The 19605-nt window shown below is 42.5% G+C and overlaps 1 protein-coding gene across 1 annotated transcript in view; it reads right to left on the reverse strand.

Moving 5' to 3' along the window:
• ADGRA3 (adhesion G protein-coupled receptor A3) overlaps positions 1-19605 on the reverse strand; it is a gene marked incomplete in the record, with an annotated part of 1325547 nt that overhangs the window by 73063 nt on the left and 1232879 nt on the right.

Raw genomic sequence — 19605 nt, forward strand, 5'->3', positions numbered from 1 at the left:
TACTGTATGGTAAAAGATAAGGTAGTTGGGTAAATCACCTAGGAGTAGTTTTTTGCTTGGGAACTGCCAGTCCTTTCATCTATGGAGTAAAGTAGATTAACAGCTCTTCAGTCTACCAAAACTTGTGCACCTGTTTCTGCTGAAATGGCACTGCAAATCTAGGGAGTGAGTCTCTGGCCCTGGTTTCTGCCCAAGTGAAGAACATGGGAGATAGAAAGTGGCCAAAGGACAATTCAGAGATAACTACTGGGAAAATCGTTTGGTCCAAATGGACAACCGATCCTTGCAAAAGACCAGATACAATTCTCAGCAGATGTCAGCCTACAGTTCAGATTACCTCAAAACACAGGTTAACCACTGCCAGAAAAAAAACTTTCCAAGAGAAGAAAAAACAGAAGTGTAAGTAAGTTTACTATAATATTAGATGTTCTAAAATAGCACTGGTGCAGTGGCCTTGGCTATTGTGGCCAGCTTACAAAGCTAAAGGGCACCTTCCATGTTCTGTCTGTAGCTTGAGGGCAGCTCCATATAAAACAGCAGTTAAACCATCTAAATAATCATATCTTTACTGCCTGGGAAACAAAGGCAAGAGCCCTGAAGGATCAATGTTAGGAGATGTACCAAAAGGTGAACTACACAAACAAAGGTATAGACACCCACATCCTGGCAATGCAAAAAGAAAACACAGGAGAAAAGGGCAGCTACTGCAACAGTGATCTATTAGAACATCTACTGCTACAGTAAATTTACTTAAACAACAGTGTTACATTCAACATTTGATCACTGCTGCAGTGGCCTAAACTGTTAGGGTAGATTACCACTGCTTAGAATCTAAGAAGGGAATAGGAAAAACAAAGCAGGAATCCAGCAGCCCCTGGAGAATGGTCTTAAAAAGCCTGTGCTGGACTTGGATAAGGAAGCCAGTCTGTAGTGCTTGCAAAGGTACATGGAGAGGGACAGGTTTCTACCTGTAGAATAGTTCTACAGTCCACCCTTTTCAGAAAGGCAAGAATGAAGCCAATGCCCTACTGGAATGGACCCTAATTCTGCCTGCTTGGAAGTGGATTATTATGAAGAGTATAACAAAATACAAAAGTAGCAGACAACCATCTGGAAATATATTGCTTTGACACTGGCTGACCTTCATAGGAGACAAACAGGTGATCAACTTTCCTTTAGGCTTGAGTTTCATCCAGGTAATATCTGAGCTGCCTGTGGAAATCCAGAATTTAAAAAAAATCAGGAGGGAAGACAGGGAGATGAATATTCTGGCTCAGGTTAAACTCTGTGACCATTTTAGGCATAAAGGGAGTATTAGTTCTCAAATAAACCCTGTTGTGAAAACTGAGGGAAGGTCGCTCACCATAAGTGCTTGTAGCTCAGATACTCTCCTAGCAGAAGTCATAGCAATGAATAAAACAATCTTACATGTAAAGAATATCAATTCAACCAGACAAGTTCTTTCAAATGGAGACTGTATAATCTTTTCAAGACCAAAATTAAGACCACAAGAAGAGCCACTTGTTTCACTGGTGAGCAGATATGCAACATGCATTTCAAAAACTGTTTAACATAAGCATGGTTAGAGAATCTAAGGGCAGACAAGAAGAAATAGCCAACAAATTAAGTTTGGTAGAGGAGTGAAAAAAGCCAGATGACAGTAACTGATAAAAACAATCAGAAGCCTAAAAGAGGGTCCAAGTTCTTAGACCATCACCAAGTACAAAATCTCCATTTACACAAATATGACTACCTTGCATTTTTTTGCCTCCTTCATCACCTTCTGCACTTCCTTTGAGGGAAAAGGTGCCTAAAAGCTATCAAAAATCAATCATCCAGGTAGCTAGAGAGTTTTCATGTTGGGTGTAACAATTAACCCCTGTCCCATATGAAAAAAATCAAGTCTGTGGGGAAGACTGTGGAAAGTGCCTTTGATCAGACTGAAAAGAAAGCACCACTGTTGCCTCGAACAAAATGGAGACACCAATACAATTTGTGGGGAGTCCTTCTGGATCATTAGACAAACTTTGGACATTAGTGGAAAGTGTATAAAAGCATACAGAAACATTCACATCCATTGTAAAGAGAATGCATCTGCCTTACAGGCCTTTTTGTGAGGAATCCTGGAACAGAATCTCTTTAGTTTTCAGTTCTGAGAAGAGGCAAACAGATCTATGTGAGGTGTTTCACGCCAAACGCTGGATCAATTCTTAGAAAATCCAGGGTGAAATTTTCATTTGTGAGAGTCTGTCCTGGTCCTGCTTAGACTGTCAACAATTAAGCTCTGTTCTGATTGAATGTACTGAAGCCTGAAGAGTCAAAATGAGAGGAGTTATCTCCTAGGTTATCATACCAAATATGCAAGAAGGATAAAGGTCTGGCACCCCACATCCTTTAAATCATCCCTGGGGGACCAGGGATGAATTAAGGCTTTCAAGACATTTATCACTGCCATCACCTGTCATGTATGTGCTTCTGTCTGTTGTGAGGGTTTCACAGAGCTTGCACTTTCATTCCTTTGGAAAGCACATGCCACACAGGGTCTGATGCATATGTAGTGAGAGACTGGTGTGGAGTCAGAATGGAAGATCTACACTATTCGCGATCGGGTCTCCCCAGCACCAGAACTTCCCTCTTTACAAACCCCCAAAACAGGGATATGAAAAAATAAAGGGTGAAGATGCTGACCTCAGAATGACCTGTGGTACCACTGAAATTCTCTAATGTGGAGTCTGGCTAACAAAAGCATGCAACCCATTGATGCCAAGTACCTGAAAATCCTGAGAAATCCTCTTGCAGATAAGTGGCTCTGATAGAAGAAACTCAAGAACCGCTGGAAAATCTCTACATTGTCTGGAGGAAGAAAGGCTCTTTCCAGGGCAGAATCCAACAGACCTCCCCTGAATACAATTCTGGGAGTAAATTTTTGTAAATTCATTTGAAAAATCTAGACTTAGTATAAGATTCTGAACAGATGCCAAAGGATCTTGACAGCTGGAAAACAGAGTTACAAAGACAATTATCCAGATATGGAAATATGCAAAGGGCTTGTAGTCTGCAATGAACAATTACTGGAGCCAGTAACTGAATAAATTTGGTATAGTGGAAAGTACAGAGATTAAGGCAGAGAATTGAATGCAAGCCAGACAAAGAAAATCCTTAAAGAATATCTGAACTACTTGCCAATGGGAATGGGATAGCAAGCACACTTTAATGCTAGCTTCACCATGAAAACCACTGAAGGGGGCAGAGGTAAAAGGGACTGAGGGCATACAATTCTGTACTTCCGAATCTTAACAAAAAGATTTAGGAAAGAAAAGGTCCAGCTCAAGCCTCCAGAATCCTTACCTCCTTGGTACTAGAAAAATCCTTGAAAACACCTTTGCCCAACTGGCAGGGAGGTACAAGTCCTATTATCCTATGTGATAACATCTGATGGAGAAAGAGGAAATGGGGTGACTTGGTTTACCGGGCGTGGAGGAATCTCCTGAAAAGGAGGGAGAGTGTTTCATTGTCAAGTATACACTTGTTGAATTAGATTTAGAATCCATTTGTCTGCAATAATCTTGTTCTACAAGGGAAGATGACATCTCAGAGAAAGAGAGAGTGAGAGAGATTACCAGAGTGAGAGCGCCTGAACAAAAGTAGTCATGCTGACTGGGAGGACCGTCTTTGCTTTTGACAGGCTTTTCCTCTCTTTCTGGAGCTTCTTGCTGTTGCTTTTTAAAATCCTGTCTGATGACCTATCACTGCTTGAAATGCTTTTGAAAAACAGAGCTGCGAAAGAAGGGAAAATTCTATTTACCTTAAAAAGTGAGCTGAAAAATATAAGTCAATTTTTGAATCAATTTTCCCGTCATCTCACTTCTTTGAGCACCGCAGCTGCAGAAGAGCCAAACAAACTTCTTTGTCTAAGAGAGAGTTTAAAATTTTAGTTTTAACATCCTCTGGGAGGTTTTGTGAAGGAAGCAAAGCCAAGCCAATAGTCTCTTTATTGACCCAGCAGCATCTCTGGAAGAACTGGCAGCATATGCACACTTTAAAAACATGACTGGTAATATGAAAATCGGATATTACAGAGGCATTTCTTTTACCTAGTAAGAAGAAAGGTTAACCATTAACTTTTGTATTTTGTCAAAAGATAAAACTAAAAATGTTAACATACGAGTTTGACAATTTTGAAAATACATTTTCTTCCCCAAATTGTCATAACCTTTTCCATCCTGGTCATTGAAAATGAGCTAATACCAGCAATCTGCTAAGCAGAAGCAGTTTTGGATAGGAAAAAATCACTGCCATTTCTGCCTCAGGGTTAGAAAAATACTTACATGAGTTTGAGGTACCCTGGAAAACCTGCCAGACTTTCTAGGAGCAGGAGATTAACTGTCAAGCTAACAAGAAACACTGACAAAATGATTATCTACTACAAGTAAACAAAACAGGAGGAACAGCTTGCAAACTTAGGCCTACCCAAATTTAACAAACCATAATACATTTTTTCTATGTGAAAGGAATTTAAATCTGCTTCCATTGAAAAACCTCTCATCTTACATAACAGCTCAAAAAAGATACATCTTCAACAGGGAAATCTGAAGCAATACTTTCCTCAAACAAAATGCTCGGAATGAAAAGAAATTCTTAAGTACAAACATCCCCTTGTAATACCCTGCTCCACTCCACGAGAATCAATGTCAGGAAAAAACAGAACTTTTTTTTAATTCCCTTGTACAAAAAGTAGACACGGAAAGAGCAGAAATGACTACCTTAGCAAACCTAGCATACCTTCCCTGTCCACAGAAATGGGAGAAGGCAACATTACCTCAAAATGTTCACTTTCCTGGGAAACTCCCTGTAAAATTGACTGACCCCTAGGGTTGCCACCGTTTTTTTTTTTTCTCGTACTATCTGGAATCCAGATTGTCCGGTAGTCCATAAAATAAATTCAGACTCATGTACTGGCAGATTTACTATGCTTTTACAAAAAAATAAATAAATAAAATAAAAAAACATTACAAACCAAGAAAAGAGTATGTTCCTCCTCCCGACATGACTATGATGTCATGAAATGGGTAGCATGTAGGCAGGGATAAAGGAGGAGGATGGGCATGGTTACTGGATGTGAGGGTGTGGACTTGGTCTGGTTTCAGCCACAACGAAAGATGGCAACCCTAGTAGGCAATCATCCAAGATTCAGGTTTTCAATCCCAGCTGAGTGAAGCACCCTCACCTGCCCCCTCCCCTGAGACTGACAACAGGGGCTCTTCCCTTGCCTGCCAACGGCATCCCTACAGAGAATGTGGCCATCTCTTGTCCTTTGTGTCTGTAAGTACAACACCTGAGGGACCTGGGACAAAAAATGAGTGGACTGTGAAACCAAGAGCGACTACAGCAATTTGCGTGCCGGGCAGTGCCCGTTAGCTAGGATTAAACTATTCCCGGCTCCACTAAGTCTGCTGTTCAATTTTTCCCTTGGAACTAGACAAACTTTGACTTAAGCACTCAAGCCATTCATTTCACAGCCCAGCACTTGCTCAAAACTCATAGCAAGCACTAATTAACCCTAGCACTAGACCCCCTATACTGTCCAGAAGGACAAGGCTCTCTATTCGTCCCTACCAGCTAATCAGTAAAATAGCTCACTTTACATATTCAGGCATGTCCAAAGGGCAGTTTCAGGTGTACTCTCCAGTCCAACTGGTGAATCTGGGCATTTTGAGGCAATGTTACAACTGCCTCATGTACACAGTCAACCCTCTCCTCCTACCACCAAACACCAATATATGTGAGAGATGCAATTATACAGCCAAACTGGAGGCAAAGCTCTCTCAACCCAAGACTGGAACTGACAGTCAAGAGGAGAAGGAAAAAATACTTGCAACACACCACCAGTCGCACATACACCTACTAAACAAACACCGGCAAATAACACACACAAATACACAAAAACATACTCGGAGGCTCTAAATAAAAATCTACAAAAGCAACAGAGACCTCCAAAGCAGACACCCGAGCAACCTCCACACCCCATCACAAACCATGAAACACATACTTCACATAATCACTGTGCCACGCAATCACAGCCCTTAAGGCAAAATAAATTACCCAACACACTAGTAATATGCGACTCTATAGTCAGGCACACTGATGTTCCATTAACTAGGCTGGACAAGAAGGTTACAGTTAGCTGCCTGTTGGGCGCCAGGATCCACCATATAACACAAGCACTCAGGTCACTCCAGAACAAGTACAAATACAACTCTGTCATTGTCCATGTTGGTGTGAATGACCTGAGACGTACCTCCCTGGACTACATGAAGAGACATGGAAGAGCTCTCTGATCACATAGCCCAGGCCAGTATGACCCTGACTAGCATCCTGCCCTCACCAAGAATGATGCCACAGTATAAAGAAAAAATGATCAATTTCAACAATTGGTTAAAGTTTATGGTGTCATTCAAAGGGGATCCAGCATCTGTCCACCTGGGATGACATGCTCGATAAGCCACGTTGTTTCGCAATTGATGGCTTGCTTTTGAATGCTGGCCAAGGCTTTTGCCGCTCCCATAGTGCCTTTTTTAGACAAGGCTCAAAAGACAAACCCACCACTGTAAATAGCACAAGTAACCAAAAACTGAGGGTAATGCTACTCAACGCCAGAAGTCTAAACCTCAAAATGCATGCACTCAAGGCACTCCTCAGTAAGGAGAACATCGACATCTGTGCAGTAACAGAAACCTGGTTTAAGGCTCCAGAGAACACCCCAGCACTACCAGGCTATAACTCATAACATAATTTTTGGCCACAGAACCCGGACCGAAACACAAAAAGTGGGGGTGTATCCATATTCATCAAGGATAACCACACCTCCAGGTTAGTGGCACAGCACAATGCCTCAGAGATCATCCATGTGCAACTAACAATGGGCAAAACTGCAATTCAAATTGTAGCTTGCTACAGATCACCCACCATGACCCAGGACCCCCATTCCGCATTTCAGGAGACACTGGAAAATATGAAGGTCCTACCAAATGCCTTAATGTTGGATGATTTCAATTACCCAAACATTAACTGGGAGAACTGCTCAAGTACCAACTCCCTTGCCCAGCGCTTCCTAGAATTTATAACCTCGAATGCCTTGGATCAACTGGTCAACACCCCCACCAGAGGTGACAACATATTGGACCTGGTCATCACCAACATTGGAGACTGGTGTTCTACACTGGAGGTCAAACCCTCGCTGGTTAGATCAGACCATTGACTAATCGCTCTGGATATCTACATTCTGCCCCCACCCCCAATCAAGGAAACCACAGTGAAAAACTTTTCAAAAGCAAACTTCACGTTACTTAAGACTGAGGTGGAAAGGTTCACAGCCCCCATGCTAAAGGACAACGCTGTCCAAGCTAAATCCCTTACAAAGGCACTCTATGAGCACCTGCAAGAATGCATGGATCATGCTATCCCAAGCAAAACCAAGACTCACTCCTCCAAAAAAAGGAAACCAGTCTGGTGGACCCCTGCCAAAAACAAGCTATACAATAGGAGGAGGAAACTAGTGCAGAAGAGAGTAAAATCCCAAGAAGGAAAAACATCCCTGATTGGTATCAGCAAGAAACTACGATCCCTCATAAAATCATCCAAGGCTAGCTTCGAAAGAAAAATTGCCCAGGACTCCAAAGATACCCACAAAGCGTTCTTTAGCTATGTCAAGAACCTAAGTAGAAAATCTCAGATCTGCTCGGAGTTAGTGCAGAATGGCACAAAATGCACTGAACCAACTGATGTTGCCAACATTCTGGCAGACAGGTTTAGTGCAAACTTCACCCCCCCTCTCACCCCCTAAAGGGCCCATAACCATACCAGAAAAATGTAGTACCCCAGCAATCACTGACACACAGGTTAAAACAGCCCTATCCAAAGCCAAAAATACAGCTTCAATGGGAACAAACAGTGCCCCAGGCTGTGTCCTACACAAGCTCAAAGATGAACTAACCCCTCACCTAAACACACTGTTCAAACTCAGCCACTCTACAGGCTACATACCCATAGAGTGGCGCATAGCAGCACTTATCCCGCGCCACAACGGACCCCGGGAACTATCGCCCTATAAGCCTGACTAGCCTGTTCTGCAAGTCTATGGAGCGCATCATCATGGAATTCATTAACAGAGACATTGGGAAACTTCAAACATTGGACCCTGCCCAGTTTGGCTTTGTTAAGGGCAAATCATGCCTCCTAAACCTGGTGGACTTCATTGAGACAGTTTCCAAGGCTTTAGACGAGGGAAAGGAGGTCCACACAGCCTACCTAGATCTCGCAAAGGCTTTCAACACCATTCTCCATTCTGGTATTATAGACAAGCTCACCAGCCTGAACATAAACCCCTAAGTCACGAGATGGGTTTCCAACTGGCTCATGGACAGAATCCACAAGGTGAGAGTTGCAGGCTCTAGATCTGACTCTAAACCAGTTACAAGTGGCATCCCCCAGGGCTCAGTCCTGGGACCCCTCCTGTTCGGTATATACTTCTTAGAGGTGCAGGCAAGCACAGGACGACTATGGCTGACCAGGTTCGCAGACGACTGCAAACTGGGGGCCATAATCAACTCTCCAGCTAATACTGACATCCTCCAGAAGGGTCTCACTGAGATGGATACCTGGTGTCAAAATCATGGCCTCAAGCTAAATGCCAAAAAGTGCATAGAAATCCCCTTTGGAAAAAACAAAGTACCCGCGAACTACCACATACGTGGTAGTCCCCTAAATAAAGAAAATGTAATAAGGGATCTGGGGACCCAAGTAGATAGCAATCTCTCCTTTGATAATCATATTGCCAAGGTGGTTAGAAAATCCTTCTTTGTGGCCCACCTAATCACAAAAGGGTTCGCGCATCTAGAACAAAAGAGGTTATTGTGCCCCTCTACTCATCAGACCCATCATAGAGTACAACGCCCCATTTGGGATGTACCTTACAAGACACCTGCAACATCTGGAAAGACCACAAAAGTACCTCACCAAGAGGATTACTGGCCTCAAACATATGCCCTATGCAGCCCGAATGAAGAAACTCCAGCTGTACTCGGTTGCATACCGCTTACTCAGAGGTGATGTCTACCTGACATACAAGGCCATGTCCAACCCAGAATTGATGAACATGCTCTGCCTAAAAAAAACAAATCCCCGAAAGCCACACGCTCTAGGGATCTAAACCTCACCACAATGATAAACAGGACGTGCTGGAGGGATAGATTCATGTCCCAGAGACTCCCCATGCTTTGGAACAGGATTCCAATCTACATTAGGCAGAGCCCCTCACTAACACTCTTCAAGAGAAACCTTGACGAGTTGATGGAAAACAGAAAATTTACCCCAGGGATCACTGCAGTGGCTCTGCCGGACAGAGACACAGGGAACTAATGGCTCTGCTGGACCAAGGCACAGGGAACTAATGTAACGGGTGGCGAAAGCCGGCACATTCTGGCTAGGCTTATAGATGCCCTCGGGCAGATAGCCTAGCACTTACCTATGAACCTAAGTCACCCACAAGTGGCTGAGCAGCAAAACGAGCTCATCTGATACCCAAGAACTCCCTGACAACTTCCTTCTGCTTTCAGACAAGGTAAGTTAAAACTGCTGAAACTGGTAATTACGACACAGGTTGAGCAGAGAATGAGACCATAATGACAGAGAGCAGAGCAAGTTACTAAAAGGTAAGGTAGAGAACAAGTGCTTTTGAGGTAATTAAACCACAGACATCCCTGCAAGCAAAATATTATACCCCTAACACACAAGTCTACAAAACATGAAGCAAAATTGTGTCAAAAAAGAGAGCATTTTACCCAAAAAGGTCACTTAAGCATTCACACACCAAAACTTTCTATAAAATGCATAGACTATCAAAAAAACATTTAGTCTCATAGCAAATATAATATTTCAGAAAAAATGCAAGTTTTCCTCAGAAAAATAAAAACAATAAAATCTTTTCCTCAAAAAGGGGACTTATCTGCCCAGCCCTGAAAGATCACTAGCTGACTGACAGTTCCACGGGGCCCACTGAAGGACTACACTTCTGCAGCAAAAACAGGTGTTCTAATCATGCTTTAATTGATCTCCCCTCGAGTTCCTGACTGTTAGAGCACATGCAAGGTACTGTAGCTTTGAAAGCTGGATGGTCAGTGGGTATGGGACACAAATAGCATGCGTTACTGCAACAGTAATCTGATCTTCAACATCAGTGTTGCAATGTAATCTGACCATGAGCTCCAAGTCTCTCAGGGTTACCACAGACCTTTTGTATTTTTTCACCACGTACTTCAAAGTAAACAACCAATTTGTGAAAAGTGGTTTTAAACAGAGTTTTAGCAGACTGAAGATGCAACTGCAAGTTATTCCAGATTACCACTACATAGGGACTTGAAGGAATTATATGTAATTTTAGAGCAAGTTACATCACATGTAACCAGGTTTCCCTGGTTCCTTATTTCTTTTCCATCACTATTAATAAGAATGTACACAACCTTTCAGCATTAGTAAAGACTTCACATACACTGATCAATCCTCCCAGAAATAACCTACAATGAACAAAGTACAGCTGGGAATATTTTGGTAACAAAGGCAGCCATAATCCATTAAAACATTTTGTGAAGAATTACTCAAACTCTTCTAGCTTGCTTAAGATGGGACAGACACAGAATGAGATATTCCATCAAATAAAGGGGTTTACATGACTTGGACAGTGAAACTAAATGCAAGGCTCTTCTAGCTTGAGCTACACTTAATATATGTCATACTCTAAGAAAATACCTTTGTAAAACATTAACATTGCACTCAATTTATAATTCATTATGCTTCTTAAGTCCTAACAAAGGTTTACGCTATCAAAAACAGCACCACAGCATAAGGGTATGATCTCATGTTTATCTAGTGTACTACTACAAGCTTTGGTGGCAAAGAGGAACACAAACTTTACTGTGGGACAGACAACAGTAGTTCTGTTTGAGGCTTGGGTGTCTGATGGAGCTGGCAGAGAAGAATACAGGCAGTTACACACTGCCATGATCCTACCAAGGAAGGATTACTATACAGTTGTGTAGACCAGGGACAGATGTTGGGCTCAGCAAACCACTGGATGGTGGTAGCCTCCCACGTGGATATACGTAATGTGGGTCTTCACAATGGTATGGACTGCATTTCCCTCTGTCCATTGGTACGAAAGGGATCACCAAAAATGCTCTTACTGTCAAGGATGCTGGTGAGGGCACAAAGCATGCTCACAGTTGCCAGAATCACACACAGCCCCCTCCAGACAGCTCTTATTTATGATGGCTTGAACAAAAATCATGAAAAACTAAACAAAACTTTTTTTTTTTCTTGCATCCTTGCAAACACTGTAACTGGACAAGCCGGCATTGTAATTAACATGGAGGAAATAATCAAGAATAAGGTATGAAGTGGGTCAATAGTGAATTCCTTGCATCTAGGATCGATAAGAGGCATGAGTGACATCTAGGATCGATAAGAGGCATGAATGACATCTAGGATCGATAAGAGGCATGAGTGACAGCTGCTGATCTGCTTCAAATGAGTCAAAAATAAATAAATAAATATGCTGGGGGTCAAGGGCCCATCACATACCCTCACACAAGCAATCAAGTTATAGAAGCTCTGATCCAGTGATGGCCTGAACAAAAATCCTGAGTACGGAAAGAAAGTACAGTTGTGTACACTTACCATAAATGTAGATGTTCGAGTGTATTCACTGTTGCAGTCATTACATTTGGGTAATCCTGCTGGCGGGTTGCCCTCAGCCGGCCTGAATTCCAAAGTCTTGAGTCCTGCATTGGCTGCTGTCGCCCCTTCCCTGACGTCAGGTCGTCAGGGGTACAAAAGAAGCGGCCGGCACCATTTTCTTCAGTTTTTCTTGCCCCAGATGTCAGGTGCCCCCAAAAAGGGTAGCCAAACTTTATATATATATATATATATATATATATATATATATATATATATACATACATACATATTCAGAAATACACCAATATAAATTTTACCTTCATCTATAAGCAAATACACCACATAGGTAGTATAAATCAGAGAAGGGAAGATGAGATCCAAAAGAAAAAAAGGGGGAAGGTGGGGTGGGTAACCTGGACTGTAACAGTGAATACACTCGAACATCTACATTTATGGTAAGTGTACACAACTGTACTATGTTCTTCGTGTTTCACTGTTGCAGTCATTACATTTGGGTAGAGTCCCAAAGCTATGGTTGGGAGGCTGGAACTAGACAGCGGTAGGAATGGCTATGAGGCCTTGCAGAACTGCAGTGGCAAAGCCTGTCCTGGATTTAGAGTAGAGTGGCAGATGATAATGCTTTATAAAGGTGTGCACTGAACTCCAAGTAGCCGCCTCTAAAATGTCTCTAGTTGGTACTCCCCTGAGAAAGGCTGCTGAGGTGGCTGCAGCTCTGGTGGAATGAGGCCTAATGCTCTTAGGCACTGGCTTGCCATGATGTAAGTAGCAGAAATGAATGCAGTGACCTAACCACTTAGAAATAGTCTGCTTTGAGATAGGCTTTCCTTGTGATCTTGCAGCATATGCCACTAGTAATTGCTCTGTCTTCCTGAAAGCTTTGATTCTGTCCAAGTAGAATCTAAGCTGTCTGTGTACGTCCAAAGAATGCAGAATTCCCTCCCCCTTGTTCTGTGGATTTGGGTAAAAGGTTGGCAGATGGCTGGCTTGGTTAAGAACCACACTGGACACTACTTTAGGCATAAATGCTGGATTTGTCCTCAGGAAGACCCTGTCTGGATGAAAAATGAAAGGTTCCACAGCCATGAGCGCCTGTAGCTCTGAAACTAGTCTTGCAGAAGAAATTGCTAAGAGCAGAGCTGTTTTCCAAGATAAAAACTTCATATCAGCAGTAGCAGCTGGCTCAAAAGGAGGCAGGGTGAGCTTTTCCAAGACATAGTTGAGGTCCCATGCAGGTATTGGTAGTCTCCTTGGGGGCCTTAAATTTTGGCTCCTCTGAGGTACTGCCTTAATAAAGGTTGAGAAAAAATGGTGGCTCTGCATTTGTAATGAGCCAAAATGGCAGAGGCATGAATTTTAATTGATGAAAAAGATAGACCCTTATCCAACATCTCAGTAAAGTATTTCAAAATCTGAGGAATATTTGGTTACACTGTATCAGTTCCTTGTGCCTTCTCTTCCATTTTGCAGCATAAGACTTTCTAGTACTAGGCCTTCAGGCTTCCAGAATGACATCCATCACAGCTTTACTGAGAGGTGTTTTTTGTAAGGCTACATTATCCGCCATGCTGCCAAGTTTAATGCCCTGAGTTGGCTGTGCATGATCTGATTGTTTTGCTGGGAAAGTAGTCGAGGTATCTGAGGTAAGGTCCAAGCTGGGTATAGAGATAAGTTCCTTAGTATTGGATACCAGTACTGGCGTGGCCAGTCTGGGGCAATCAATACCATCTTTTGCTTCTCCTGTCTGACCTTCGGGAGGAGAGGCAGTGGAGGAAAGGCATATACTGATAGGTTTTTCCAGCTGAAAGATAGGGTTGTCCACTTTCCATGCTTGTCTGTGATAAGTCCTTGTGCAGAATCTTTTTAGTTGGTAATTGAGAGGGGAGGCAAATAGATCTATGTCCGGGCATCCCTGTTTCCTTGTTATCATGCGGAAGACTTGTGGAACCAGCTTCCACTCGTGGGGATCCATGAGGTTTCTGCTTAGTTTGTCTGCCAGAGTATTTTCCTTTCCTGGCAGGAATTGTGTCTGCAGATGTACTTGGTAAGTCAAAGCTGTGTCCCATAAAGCCATAGCTAGTCTGCACAGGGGATAAGAATGAGTGCCCCCCTGCTTGTTTATGTACCACATGACCATGGTGGTGTCTGTCTTTATCAGTAGTTGTCCTGGATGAATAAGGTCCTTGAAGGCTGTCAGGGCATTTTGAACAGCTAACATCTATTTTTGATTGTTATGTAGATGCATTTGGTTTGAGGACCATGTGCTCTGAATGCATCTTCCTGCCATGTGGGCTCCACAGGCATAGTCTGATGCATCCGTTGTTAGTGTCTGCCTGGCTGGAGGTAATGTGAATGGCTGTTCCTTGTTTTGGTTACAAGCCTTTGCCCACCATCGAAACTCCTGTTGCAGGCAGGGAATGAGAGTAATGACTGTTTCCAGGCGGTGGCAATGTTGAGTCCAAACACTTTTTAGGTACCATTGAAGTTTCCTCATATGCAGTCTTGCATATGAAATTAGTAGGGTGAAGGATGCCATGAAGCCCAAAGCCTGCAGAATTTTTCTTGCAGATAACTGGGCCTTTGTTTCCAACATTTTGAAAGAGGTAGTCAGTTGCCTTTGTTTGTCTGGCGTGAGATAAACCATCTGGGCGGTTGTATTTAAGCTTGCACCCACGAATGTTCTCTCTTGTGAGGGTACTAGTTTTGGTTTCTTTTTGTTGACTGTGTACCCTAGGCATGTTAGAAGTTTTTTCACAAACGCCAGATGTTGAAGAAGAATGTCCTTGTTCTCTGCTTGAATGAGACAGTCGTCCAAGTAAGGATATATTTGTATTCCTCTGTCTGCAGAATGCAATTACTGGTGCCAGGCACTTTGTAAAGATTCTGGGTGCAGTAGATAAGCCAAAGGGCAGTGCAGAGAATTGGTAATGCATTGAACCAGCCTTGAATCTTGGGTATCTTCTGCATGATTGTCTGATTGGAACATGCAGGCATTTCTCTTTTAGGTCTAAAGTCACAAGCCAAGCATTCTTGCCCAGCATGGAAAGAAGCTGCTTCAAAGTCAACATTTTGAATTTTGGAATATCCAGGAAAGTGTTCAGTATAGATAGGTCCAGTATCGGCCTCCAGGCCTTGTCCTTTCTGGGTACCAAGAACAGTCGAGTAAAATCATTGCCCCCGCTCTTGCTCTGGTACTTGTTGAATGGCCTCCATTGTCCACGAGGGATGATACTTGTTTTTGTGCCTCTGCCCATTGATTTTTTGGCAGATCTGGCCAGCCATTTGCCTTTGGCAGAGTATGGAAATTGAACTTGTAGCCTTGTGACACTATGTTTAGAACCCACTTGTCCTGGGTTATAATGTGCCAATTTTGAGAAAAAAGTGCAAATTTCCCCCCTAAGGGTGCTGCCAGAAAATAAGTGCTTGGTGCCGGCAGGGGGAAGTCATTGGGACTGTTTTCTGTATGTTTGTGATCTATCCTCTCCAGCTTTGGAGGTAGAACCACCCCATTGCTTGGGCCTATAAGAACCTTGTGCCTGGGATCTGCCCCTAGGGTGTCTGGGTCTGCCCCTCTGAGGTCTGTCTGACACAGGAAAGGACCAATTTTCTGTAGGCCAGTGTCTACTAAACCTAGGTGGCTGTACTTGTAAAAAATCTTTGACAGTTTGCATAGATTAAGCTTTGTCCTCCAGTTTCTTTAACACCTCTTCTGCCTTAACACCAAAGTATCATGCTGTAAAGATGAATCTAGTAATTTAACTTTAACATGATCAGGCAGATTTTGTTCCTTTAGCCAAGCATGCCTCCTAATTACAGAACCCATAACTGCGGCCCTGCAGGAGGCCTCCAGAGAATCAAAACCACATTGCAAAGTAAGTTTTCCAACTTGTATTGCTGCATACAATAAATCCTGCATTTCCTTGTTTTCAGCACATTCAGAATTTAACATTTTCTGTTTATGCAATCCCATGACATGTTGCTGATACTTAAGCATATGAAATTGACAATTTAAGGCCCTCTTAGCCAAAGTTGCAGATGTGTAAACCTTTTTTCCCCATCTATCCAGTGCCCTTGAATCTCTGTCAGAGGGGGATGGGTTTTTTGCAGTGGAAGCCTTAACTCCCTTTGGACCCTGTGAAATAGTTTCTGGGTCAGCAGCATGGTATTTAAAAAGAAATGTGTGAGAGTCAGGAACCCTGTAATATCTGTCAGGCTTAACAGGAGCTGGGGGTAAGGAGTCAGGGGTCAGACTAGACTCTGAAAACACATCATCTACAATGTCCAACACAGGTGGAATGGCTAGAGGCCTGTGCTGAGGTAGTAAAAGAAAATCCCGGAGCCTCTTTTTAGATTCTGAAAAATCTTGGCTCTCCCAGTGGAAATGCTCCCTCATGGTATGCAAGGTTTCCCCAAAGGAAAAGTCCTCAGGAGGAGAAGCTGAAGGTATAGATTCTTCAGCATCAGAATCCTCATGGGGGGAAGAGAATATTCCTGATTAAAAGAGGAGTCAGAAGAAATGGAAACCTGATCTGAAGATTCATAGTCAGTGTCTTGCCTAGGCCTCTTACCCAGAGGGGGATGGGAACCCGTGATCAAGGTAATAAAGTCTTCGGCCATTTTGAGCATCTGTTTTTTGGGCATAGAGGCCTGTCCACGTGGCTCTTGAGTTTGTTTCCTTGCTTTAGAAGATGCTTTAGTCTTTGCTTTAGAAGCTGAAGTCGTCTTAATGTAAAGATGTTTAGGTCTGAATACACCCTCAGAAGCCGGTACCTGCTCAGCGGCTCCGGACACATCTGAGGGATTAGCGGCCAAGGCTCCAATTCCTTGAGTATCCAGCGGCATGGCCAACTCCACGTGGGGGTCGGCAGCGGCCTGCGACTCTAAAGTAGCAGGCGTCGGGGGAGCAAAAGCGCCTCACTGAGAACCGGCGACTGGCTTAGGAGAAGCTTCGTCGGTTTTGGGCCTCGGTTGTTTTTCTCTATCCTTTTCTTTGCGTTTTTTGTAAACTCCGGTAGTCTGATGGCTATCCAACGACATTTCAGGATAATTAAACCGGCGTCCAAAAAAGTTTAAAGCAAAATCATACCGACGCTTAATAGTGCATTCGTTAAATCTAGCACAAAACCGACAACCAGTAACGTTGTGATCAGGGCCTAGGCAAGGAATACAGTAAGAATGAAAATCCTTATGAGGTATTTGCTTTCCACAAGAAATACAATTATTAACTTTTTCTGACATCGGTCTGGAGCAAGAAAAAAGTTTCCCCAAAGGGGTACTTGGCTTTATTGAAGACTTCGGATCTGAAACTCAAACATGAAAATCTCAGGAGTCGGCTGACCGGCACTTGCGAACTGCTTTTGCTTCAGGCACCGCGCGGCAAGAAAGACTCAAGAAAATGGAGCTGGCTGCTTCTTTTATACCCCTGATGACCAGACGTCAGGGAAGGGGTGACGGCAGCCAACGCAGGACCCAAGACTTTGGAATTCAGGCCGGCTGAGGGCAACCTGCCAGCAGGATTACCCAAATGTAATGACTGCAACAGTGAAACACGAAGAACATCTTCGGTCTTTCTTTTTTTCAAGGAAGACATGTTTGTGTCCAAGGCTAAATGTTTAGTGCTGACAGCCAAGCAGTTCACAATAAACTGAGAAGGCAAATGCTTGCAAGCATACACAAGAATTACTTGTGAATAATGAATGCCTCCTACCACAATAAAATTCACATACTGTGTATCCCTTTAATGTTCGACTGAGATGTAAATGAAGGCACAAAAAAATGAAGCCAAAGGCTTGCAAGAATATATAAATCATACCTTGGAATAGTGACTGCCCTCAAATTGAGTCACCTTCTGTATATCTTTCTGGTGTTTGATTTGGAAGGTGACGGCACAAATGGCCATAGTCTTATGTTAAGCGTCTGCTTTAACATATATCCTCATACTCCCAAGACAGTCACTTTCTGTGCACTCCTCTGATATCAGAGTGAAAAGAAAATGAAAGAACAAACAGAACACAGTAACATGTCAGATGTACATAAACATGTCTCCTTAACCTTGCCCCCCAAAAGACAGCCAACTGTATGCACATCTGTTGTTTTAGAGAGGAAAGTAAAAGATAGTCACATTAATTTATTCCCATTCATTGCTCTTAGAGACAAGTACACTACCCACAAACTATAGCAACCTTTTATGCACACCTCTGAGTTATGAATGTGGAGAAAGTTATAATGAACACACGGCCCTTAGCTCCAGAACAAGCCATAGTGACCCTTTCAGTGTACACCTCTTGTGATTTGCAAAGAAAAATTAAAGAAATACTGACTACATTGCCTTTAGCCCCAGCACAAAGTTTAGCAACCTTCTTTGCACACCTCTGATATCAATGAGGAAAGTTAGAGAGATTGACCATGCTGTCCCCAGCCGCCACACAAGCTACGACCCTTTTTGTGCACACTTGTAAGGACGACCAGGCTAGGTGGGGTTCAGGATGGAGCCCACTACTAAGCATGTGTCAAAATCCACTTAAATTACCTGGATTATGGATATCACTGGCCCACAAGTTTTCTGAGCATCTATATAAATTTGTTGTACTTTGTACCTTATTTTCAGATAATGATCTGTTGATATTCTTTAATTTCTTCTCAGAACAGGTGTCATGTCAATTTTGTAAATTGTGTACAATTTAGGTTTCTGATTGTGAGACAAAACAATGGCCCCATGTCTTTCAACTTTGTTCTACACAAGCAACAGCCACATAGTAAAGTACTGCAAGTTATTTCACAAAAAAATCACATTAGTCCTACAAAGTCAGAATAATTAGAAAACCGGAGCAGTTAGCCATCTTCCTACATAGATGGACCTAGCAATCACAGCTACTCTGCTGCCTAAAATAAGGCCCACACAGTTGCCATGCAAAGCCATCCGTTAACCATATCTAGTTGTCTGTCAAGATTTACACTTGCTGCACTATCACCAGTTGCTCTTTTTCACAGTGACAATTGAGTACTTGCCAGCTTCCTGCTTATTGTGTCCCATGAATTATATAGATTGTGACACAGTAAGGAACAGAAATTTTCACAAACTGACAACATCAAGAGCACTGCAGCCCCATAAGGCTCTGCAGGCAATTTGTTTTTAAATAACAAAACACCACTGCAGTATATCTTTACTTAAAAAAAAAAAAAAAAAATATATATATATATATATATATATATATATATATATATATATATATATATATCCTACAGAAAGTTGCTACTAACCGAATTGTGCCCCAAGTGGCTACCTAGTTCACCAATCTATAATGATAGTCATTTTCACAAGACCTCAGTGTTATATAAATTCATAACAGGAAATAGCGGCAAAGGATGTTAAAAGGCAAGCATTCTGACTAACAGGTTATATTTTTCAACTGGCAAAAATACTTTATAAAGACTGGTCTTAAACAAGTGTTCACCTTAACAAAGAACAGATACATTTTAAGCAACTCCAGGTTTGTTTCAGGGCAGACTTCACATCTGACACAATGCTGAGGACTAAAGATACAAACTAATGAGCTGCTTCATGTAACTGAGGGCACCATATTTGATTCCTTCCAACTCCATTTTTCTGGTGTGTGTGAGCAATTCACTTACTCAGTTTTCCCAGGACACCCGTGAAAAGGGACAGTGTTGTCTGGTGGACTTACCCAAGTTAACTACTGTATAAAATTAAAAAAAAAAAAAAAAACTATCAGTACAGATATTGGCCTTCTAACAGCGGCTGCACCATCCTCAGAAGAATCTCTGCACATTACTACATATTTCTTAGTAAACTATTAAACCACCTCACCTCTGATGATGTCCTCATTCAAATCCAGA

This window comes from Protopterus annectens, chromosome 2.part1 (genome assembly GCF_019279795.1).
Source record: "Protopterus annectens isolate FY-2018-M chromosome 2.part1, PAN1.0, whole genome shotgun sequence".
Taxonomy (NCBI): domain Eukaryota; kingdom Metazoa; phylum Chordata; order Ceratodontiformes; family Protopteridae; genus Protopterus; species Protopterus annectens.